Raw genomic sequence first — 7,686 nt, 5'->3', positions numbered from 1 at the left:
TTAATATTGCTGTGCTGAAACACCACTAAAGCAGAAATTTCTGGTTTCTTTGGAGACTCATTTGTGTCATGTCTTCCTGGAAACTGTCTTATGCGAGGATGTTTTGCAGAAAGCAGACATGTGTTTTTCTGGAAGCAACCTGGAAAAAGGGCATATGATGTTTTTCTAGAGTGGATGCTTGAAGAGAACATGTGATGTTTGGAAAGGATATACTTATAACCCAACAGACAGTGGATGATGCTGTGTGGTATTGGTTCACTTCGCCACTTTTTGCTGGTCATTCTTTGTTGTCACTTCTTAGAGAGAAACACCACCAGGGAACTTCTGGTGGAGTTCTGGTGGCTTCTTGCCACTTGACAGTGCCTTGTAGTTTCTGCTGGATCGAACTGCCATTGCTAGTTCATGAGGGGTGTTTGCAAGTGCATTGAGAGTTACTTCTTCTGATTTGTGTGAGCTGAGCTACTGATACACTGACAATGCAGGTTGGATTTGCTACAAGGAACTATTTCTAAACCGGTCTGCATCCCCCTTTGCACTATTAACCTTTCCTTGGCACTATTTCTGGTGGGTGGTGGGCTAGACGGGAGGTTAAAGCATTTAAGAACCCTTATTAAAAGTAGGTTTTGAAAAATCCAAGCCTACACACTCTGATCAAAAACAAGGTGGAGAGGAAAGGCTTTATTTGGCTTATACTTCCTTATCATTAGTCCATCACTGAAGAAGTTGGGACAGGAACTAAAGCAATGCAGGAGCCTGGAGGCCGAGACCCTGAAGTGCTGCTGCTTACTGGCTTGTTCCTCATGACTTGCTCAGCCTGCTTTCTTTCTTTCTTTCTTTTTAAAAAAAGAATATAGATTATTATTCTGCGTAAGCATGACAGGTGTTGGTGTGCCACAAGGCAGAGAGTAGGGAAAGCACTGGGAAACCATGCACAGTACCTTCCTTGACAGTTCCTGATGTTTCATTCTGAGGCTTGACCCAAAGTAGTGAGTGCAGTCTCTCTAGGAGGGGGGATGAGGGCAGCTCCTGTCATTCAATCTTCATGCCACAGTAAGTTGAAGGTGGCACAACCATTGGGCATATCCTGTACCCCCACAGCAATTTCCCGCTGCCTTGTGGCCTGTAGTACTTGAGAGTGCAGCCACTCAGACTTGTTTCCAGTGCTCACCACAACAAACTCTATCCTAGGTTCCAGCATCCAGAAAATGGAGAAACTCTCTTCAGTGATATCTTGGTGAGATCCCACATTCCACTGGACCACCGTTTGTGGGAGCAGCGCACAAGGGCCAAGCACTCGGTTTCTGTTGATAGTAAAACCTCTGGGTGGTGACCCAGTCGCATGGGCAGAGTTGTCTCAGCCTGCTTTCTTATAGAACCCAGGGTCCCCAGCCCAGGGATGACCTTATCCACATGGTTTAGGCCCTCTGACATCAATCACTAATTACAGAAATGCACCACAGGACTGTCAGATATCGGGGAGACATTTTTTTTTCAGTTGAGGCTCCCTATTTTCCAGTGACTAGCTTGTGTCAAATTGACATAAAACTAACCAACATGTGAAATAACTAGAAATGCAACAAGATAAGGTCAAGGAAGTGTTGGCAAGCATTTGGGAAGTTGAGCATTCTTAGACTGCTTATGTGAGTACAAGTGAGTACAGATTGTTATAAGCTTTCTGTAGGAGTACTAAAAGCTGTAAAGAGGCATCTACTCTTTGCTTTAAAATATTCACTTCAAGAGTACATCTTAAGAAACCAGTCAAGAATACAGAGGCATTGATAGAGTGAATTGACATGCAGTGTGAGTTACTGCTGTGAAAGATAACAGTAACTGATGTGGGAACCAAGATCCCTGCTGCACTGATTCGTCACCAAGCCCCATTTACTCCCTTGCTTCCCTGTTTGTTCTTTAGATTATAAAAGCCATCTAGTAGCTCTGGAAACAGAAGAGATCCCCCTCTCTGAGCTGGAGCTGCTTTGTACTTTTTTTTAATTAGGTATTTTCTTCATTTACATTTCCAATGCTATCCCAAAAGTTCCCCATACCCTCCCCCCCCACTCCCCTACCCACCACTCCCACTTCTTGGCCCTGGTGTTCCCCTGTACTGGGGCATATAAAGTTTGCAAGATCAATGGGCCTCTCTTTTCAATGATGGCCGAATAGGCCATCTTCTGATACATATGCAGCTAGAGACATGAGCACTGGGGGGTACTGGTTAGTTCATATTGTTGTTCCACCTATAGGGTTGCAGATCCCTTTAGCTCCTTGTGTACTTTCTCTAGCTCCTCCATTGGGGGCCCTGTGATCCATCCACTAGCTGACTGTGAGCATCCACTTCTGTGTTTGCTAGGCCCNNNNATAGNCTCACAAGAGANAGCTATATCTGGGTCCTTTNAGCNAAATCTTGCTAGTGTATGCAATGGTGTTAGCATTTGGAGGCTGATTATGGGATGGATCTCCGGGTATGGCAGCCTCTAGATGGTCCATCCTTTCATCTCAGCTCCAAACTTTGTCTCTGTAACTCCTTCCATGGGTGTTTTGTTCCCAATTCTAAGAAGGGGCAAAGTTTCCACACTTTGGTAACTGCAACATTTTCTTTTGTTTAGTTTCCCTTCCTGATACAGTGATAAAATACTCTGACAAGTACAGGGGAACACCAGGGCCAAGAAGTGGGAGTGGGTGGGTAGGGGAGTGGGGTGGGGGAGGGTATGGGGGGACTTTTGGGATAACATTTGAAATGTAAATGAAGAAAATACCTAATAAAACATTTAAAAAATACTCTGACAAAAGCAACTTAAAGATAAAAGGGGTTATTATAGTCCATGATGGCTAGAAAATAAGGATGCAGGAAGTCAAGAAGTCATGAATGCATGCTGCTACTCAGGGTCTTTTCTCCACTTGTACACTTCAGGATCCCTTCCAGGAAATGGTACCATCCAGAATGAGCGTGACTTCCTACCTCAATTGATGCTTTAGAAAAATCCCTCTCAGACATGCCCAGAGGTCATTTCCAAATGATTCTAAATTCTGTCAAACTGACAATATTCTCATACCCTCGTACAAACTCTAAAGCTATCCTTCAATATCACCTCTCTGTGATACCTGAATGAGCAACTGGAACTCTGAACAGTGTACAGAAGTCCCTCACTTCATTATGGTTTTTTAAAAAGATAATTAGCATCTGGTGTGCTATAGTATTTTGCTTTAAAAACATCTTTTTCATATGTATTCTTGTAGTCAAGGATACATTTATCTCTAACCTCAATGTCAAAGGGAAAATGCTTTAGAATAAAATACAGTGATGCGGATAAATATGATGTGGAATCAAGTGATTGCACCTCTGCTAAAGGACCAATCATAAAATGTCCCAATAGACTTGAATAAGAGGTTAAAGAGAGCTGGGAGTACAGGAAGATTTTAATCAGCCAACCAAACAGAACAAGTTCACAGTTTAAGTTCTTTGCTCACAAGTGAACTGCTGTGAAGGATGACTAGTGTGGATTCCCTAGTGAACTAACTCTCTCTGGCATTTGCCTCACCAAACATTATGCAGGGCAGCCCTGCTGCAATGAGTTGAGACTGAGAGCCTTTGTTGTACAAGTAAATGCTATTTTCTGTGGTCTTTGCCTTAATGTGTTTTAGTTAGCAGGCATGGAGTTTAAAAACATTAGGATTAATTACTGTACACCACCATATTGTATCTACTACTTTTAAAATTATTTTCTAAATTAATTTTTAGACTGTCATACAAAGTAATGGGTTTCATAATAAAATATTCATACTTGAATTCTTATATTGTTAACATAGTTATCTATCTCTATAGATATCTATCTATCTTTGTTTGAGTCAAAGACGTAAGAGAAAGGTTTCTTCCACAATAGAAAACTACAACCAATCAAAATGCAGAGTTGTGGAGCCCAGTTCTTTGTTTGTTTGTTTGTTTGTTTTCCAGACAGGGTTTCTCTGTGTAGCCCTGGCTGTCCTGGAACTCACTTTGTAGACCAGGCTGGCCTCAAACTCAGAAATCCACCTGCCTCTACCTCCCAAGTGCTGGGATTAAAGGCATGCACCACCACTGCCCAGCGTGGAGCCCAGTTCTAATGGTTACATATACAAAACATTCCCACACCTAAGGTTCAGGGAACACTGCAGAAGAGGGGTATATAGAAAGATTGCAAGAACTGGAGGATCAAAATTTGCTGTGAGACTTTGTCTCCTAGCAACATCAGAAGCTATGCTTCTAAAGCTCACCAACATGACTGCCTATATATGAGCTGAACAAGCTCAAAAATACACATGCCAAATGAATATAGGAAATCCCCTGAGGCCTCAACTATATACAAACAACTGTAAGCAGCTAAAGAATGTTGAGGCCAGGAGAGATAGTCTTCTTTCAATTGGTTGTCCAGTAACAAATGGTCGGCCATGAAAACTTACATACAAGTAACATAATATGGATGTCAGGTTATATTTAGAACTCTATATGTGTATACACATACACATATACATATACATGTAATAACAAAGGCCGTGAAATTGAAAGAGAACAGGAAGGGCTTTATGGAAGGGTTTGGATGAAGAAAGGGAAGAGAAAAATGTTGTAACTATATTATAATCTCAGAAATAAAATAAAGTCCTCTCACCAAACGTCTGTGTTTTAGCGGGTTAGTTGAGATTTTCACTAGTTGTATCCTATGTCTTATGTTTCCCTATGTCTGGATCTGTTACTCAGTTTCCTTAGAAGGTGCTTCCCTCCCTACAATCAAGATGACCACCATCTCAGATCTCACATGGTGAGAGAGATGATTTGGGTTCATGGTTCAAGGTTGTGGTGATCATTGGTGGGTGAGTGGCCTTGGAATTTTTGTATATGCAGAGGATGCATCCCAGGGCCCCATTCCTGCTGGGCAAGCGCTCTTCTGCTAACACTCTGAGGCACTTGTCCTTTCTGTTGCTTTTTGTTGGTACTTTGGTTCATTGTCACTTTAGCTGGAATGGTCATCTTATTCTTCATAGTTTCAAGGACATATGATTGATTTTTTCAAAAATCCACACTGAAGTTATGGCACTGAGTTCCCAACCATTGAGGTAGTCTCCTTTCTCCCCCAAATCTCACATTTATGATGCTGCACAAATAGACCTATAGGCAAAGACTGGCTTAGGTCTCAGTTTACCTGTCTGAGTTTCTTCATTCTCTAAGTTCCCAGTTTGAGTATGTTTTCTAGGTTCAACTTAGTCAATTGTTTTGGTACACTGATTACTTAAGTTACTCTGGTGATATTAGTTAGAGTTCTGTGTGCTCCTTTCTACTCCTGATTTATCTGCTTCCTGGGTTCTCATTCCATCCATATTGCAATATGCTTTTCTGGGGTTTGAGTTTTGTTGGCTGCTTGTTTCTCTTTCTTGTTTGTTTTGTTCACACTCACTTTTGTTCATACACAAGTTACACTAATGAAGTAGCAAACACGGCTTTTCTTTGTAGGTGAGCATAAATGTTAGATCTTCTCCTAATTGGGAGGCTGAGAATAAGTTCTGAGGGCGGGATGCAGCGCTGTGTCCACTGCAGGTCTCTCTGTGGTAGATGCAAAAGGAAACCTCCACTACAATAGGAGATGACAGCTCTGCTCAGGCGATAATATGTTGTTCGATGACATTACAGTCCATACTGTCTTTTTTCTTTTTACTTTTTCTTTTTGGCCTGAACCCAAACTGCTTTTAGCAGCTTTAATAACTGCTTTAGGAAACACATACAGAATGAGTGGGAAAGGTCACCTTCACAGCTGTCACTCAGGTATTATCCTGATCATTGACTCTGTCTCACTTCTCTCTATATTGTCAGGTTGGAATAGAGAGCACAGTGAGAGTTTTTCCTAGAATATTGGCTCCTTCCTTCACTCCAGATTCTCCCTGGCCACTTCTAAACTGATGCTTTCTTTCCACTATTCCTTCCCCTTCTTCTTTCAGAAACATAAATCCTGCTTCATTGGCAATCCATCCTCCTGCTCTTAAGATTATTGGGAGTGAACCTCTTATCTCTTCTCTGCTTCGTGTGAAATCTAGACATGGTACAGGAAGTACATGTGTTTGGTCCTGAAGTTACACTAAAGATTGAATAAAAGGTTAATTTTCTGTTTTAGAAAATGGATGGTGCTCTATTTTTGCTGTGCTCTTTCTATCTTCATTGATACATGTCTTTGATTAATGGTCAAATGAGTATTCATAGGCTACATGAGTGGTAGAGGGACAGGATGGAGGATGAAAAGACCTTTTTTGGGAATCCAATGTGCTGAGCACAGTGGAATTGCTGGGGTCAAGATGCTGTGATGTCTTCCTGAACTACTGTGATAGCCTCTTGCTTTACTCTAGACCCTTCGCAGGCATGACTATACATTATAAACACTGGTTCTTTCGATGTACAAGTCAATTCCTCATGAATTTTGCTTTTAGAATTAAATAATTTAGAATAAAATCCTTAATTTGAGAGATGGCTCAGTGGGTAAATCAGATGAGTGGCCTCATCTGTAGGCCTGAGGACCCGAGTTTTTATCTCCAGCCATCATGTGAAGCTGAGTGTGGTGGTGAATTTCTGTAACCCTGTGCTAGAGGTTGGAGACAGGCAGATCCTGGGATTAAGGAGCTCGAGGTTCGGTAAGAGACCATGTCTCATGGTATAGAGAAGAGAATTCCTTTCTTGTTCCTTGGTTTGGGGACTCCCCTCCCCGCAACCACGAAGATGGTGGGCCTCATGTTTTCAAATATACACCTAAGAAAAAGTTTTTCTTCTGAAATTTCTTAACTTTAGTTTCTGCCTCTAATATTCATGTGTGTTTTTGGCATTTTGCAAAGTCCAGGTGTTTACTCAACATCTGCATCTAGGACAGCTCCAGGGAAGCAACTCACAGATGCTCTGGTCTACCCTTACAGACGCTTCTACTGGGCTTGCACTTTTCTAGCCACAAATGGTTCTACAGACCCTGGACAGCAATGAAATAGCCAGCTCTCCCAAGACTTGGCCAGCATCCCCATCCCAATTTTCGTAGATTTCCAAAAGACACAACCATCCCCCAAAAGTCAGCAGGAAGTAGCAAAAGAACATGAAGATCCCATTCTTGCCCCTCCATCACCTTTCTAGTTCCTCATTTTTAATTAAACCAAAGTGGAGGAATGCTAGCATTTCCTCTAGGCTCAGACCAACATTTACCTAACAATAGCCAAGTATAAGTAAAAGAAAGCTCTCTCTGCCTGTTTCCCTCCTCTTTCCCCTCCCCTCCCCCTCCCTCTCCCTCTCCCTCTTCCCCCCTCTGTCTCCTCTTCCTCATCTCCTACAGTCTCTTTCTTCCACCATGTGTCCCTAGCTGGCCTCTTCTCCTGTTCCTCTCTTTTCTCTTTCTGTCCTTCTCTCGCCCCTTTTCTCTTCCTCTACCAGTTTCCCTAGGTCTCACATAAAGTCCCCTTTATGCTGTCACATGGCTTGACTATTCAGGGACACCTTGGCAGGGCCCACTGAAGCGCTCCTTACCCCTGCACCACCATTGCCATTTTATAAAACACAACAGTAATTCCTCAAATTCACGATTATAATAGTTCATTTTTAGCCGGGCGTGGTGGCGCACGCCTTTAATCCCAGCACTCGGGAGGCAGAGGCAGGCGGATTTCTGAGTTCAAGGCCAGCCTGGTCTACAAAGT

The 7,686-nt window shown here is 42.4% G+C and overlaps 1 pseudogene; it reads right to left on the bottom strand.

The window, feature by feature from the left end:
• Positions 1-961: 961 nt before the first annotated feature.
• On the bottom strand, positions 962-7,533 carry LOC110289927 (annotated as a pseudogene).
• Positions 7,534-7,686: the final 153 nt, after the last annotated feature.

This window comes from Mus caroli, chromosome 2 (genome assembly GCF_900094665.2).
Source record: "Mus caroli chromosome 2, CAROLI_EIJ_v1.1, whole genome shotgun sequence".
Taxonomy (NCBI): domain Eukaryota; kingdom Metazoa; phylum Chordata; class Mammalia; order Rodentia; family Muridae; genus Mus; species Mus caroli.
This window is presented reverse-complemented; position numbering and strand designations above follow the sequence as displayed.